Below are 2,081 nucleotides of genomic sequence, written 5' to 3'. Positions count from 1 at the left end.
AAATGATAATATTGTATATGTACATTGAAAAATTTGTATATAAAATATTGTTGAAAATCAGCATTAAAGCAATACTAGTTTGAAATGCAGTATGTGTAGAACTGAAAGAAAATAACAGAAGTTCATGACATGGCAAAGATTGTATCAGAAACTTAACTGCATTGAACATTGGAGAAGGAAGCAGTACTAGTAAATCTGAATTGTAATGTACAAAACTAGGAGGCTGGAAATAGCTAAAGTAGAAATATAGAGAAAGAAAGCTAATATGATTAGACAATGTTTGTCCTTAAGTATGTTGGATGTGTTATTGAAGGTATCAATCTAGAGATGTTTATCTGACATTTACAAACTGTGAAATAGGAAGCATTAGCTCCATGTTATTGATGCAAAAACTCACCAGAGTGATTAGTTCACTTATCTCCAAATTGCATAGATTTTAATTATAGGAGCTTTCGTTGAACCTACTTTTAGCCAGTGCAAAGAAGTGAATAAGATAAAAAATAACTATTAGTTAAGAGAAAATGGAAACAAAGAATAGAACTTTGGAATACCCACAGAAACTGCATCAAAATTTGGAGGAGAAATTAATGTGGCCTGAAAGTACTGAGACAGCTGATGATCAGAGAGACATTCCTGAGACGGCTTCTTATCTAAAAAGCTTGTAGCACTCACCTCTAAAGGGAAGAGGCTGTCAAGTGCAAATGGACTAAAGGGGACAAAGGATCAAGAGGCCAGGAGAAGGAAGAAGATGTTGAAGAGACAATGTGTGCATGGGAAACACAGCTGCCTCTTTCACAGGGTAGGGTCATGACCTCTGGGGTCCCAAAGGGTAAGGTCATGTCATCTGCAGTTTCAAAGGTTAGATCAATGGACTCCTAGGTTTCAAAGAGTCAGATGTTCACCAACTCAGTTCTGGGGTATGAGACTGCTGTTCACTAGTACCTGGGGGGTTACTGATATAGAAGAGATAACAACTCAATTTGACTAGCAGATCGAGGCCAAACACAACTGAGGGAGTAGAGTTGTACCCAGTTGATCTGGAAGACAGTGCAAAAGCCCCATATCTTCCATTTAGGTCTATAGCATTTCTGTATTTCATTTTAATTTTGACAACTTCCAATTTTTCTAGATTCATACTCCGTACATTTCATATTCCATTCATTAATGGATGCTTACAGCTGTTTCAAGGAGCTCTGGTAGCATAGTGGTTACGAATCGGACTGTGAACCGCAAGGTGAGCAGTTCAAAACTACCAGCTCTTCCACAGGAGAAAGATGAGGCTTTCTACTCCTGTAAAGACTTATAGCCTCAGAAACCCTGTGCAGGGTTGCTATGAGTCAGAACCGACTCCACAGCATGTAACCACTACCACAGCTGTTTCTCCTCATTTTCAGTTGTGCCTCATCAGCAAATAAAGGTCCAAAAAGCTTTACTCCATTTGTGTCATCATGTTTATTTCTAATTTTAGGAGGCAGTATTTCTCTCATCACGTTATGCGTGTCTTTCAAATTGTTGGATTCAACTTCTAGTACTGTATCTGATAACCATCTGGAGTTATTAATCATATTTCAATATTCAATGTTCTGGTGCTATCTAACAGTGTTGTACCACTATTCATAAGATTTTCAGTGAGCAAACATTCTGACGTATTTCTAGACATTAGTGAACTGAAACGGACTGGTGTTGGCCATTTTGAATCTGACAATTATATGGTTTACTATGCTGGAAATGAAAAGTTGAAGAGACATGACGTGGAATTCATCATAAAAAATAAAACAAAAAACATTTCAGGATCTACCTTGTGGTATAATGTTGTCTGTCATAGGATCATATTCATATGACTTCAAGGAAGGCCAGCTATTACCACTGTTATTCAGATTTAAGCACCAGTCACTAAAGCCAGAGATGATAAAGTCTACCATTTCTCCACTCTGAAATTAATCAAATATGTAAACAGCCATGAACCTCATTGTAAATAACACAAAAATACTCACATCTTGACCAATAAATACGTCAAAGACTTAATTTTACTCTAATAACACTCATAAAGGCAGCAGTCAATAAATCAAATGACATATTGC

The sequence above is a fragment of the Chrysochloris asiatica genome, unplaced genomic scaffold (assembly GCF_000296735.1).
Source record: "Chrysochloris asiatica unplaced genomic scaffold, ChrAsi1.0 scaffold00005, whole genome shotgun sequence".
Taxonomy (NCBI): domain Eukaryota; kingdom Metazoa; phylum Chordata; class Mammalia; order Afrosoricida; family Chrysochloridae; genus Chrysochloris; species Chrysochloris asiatica.
The sequence above is the reverse complement of the archived record's forward strand: the minus strand, read 5'-3'. Positions refer to the sequence as shown.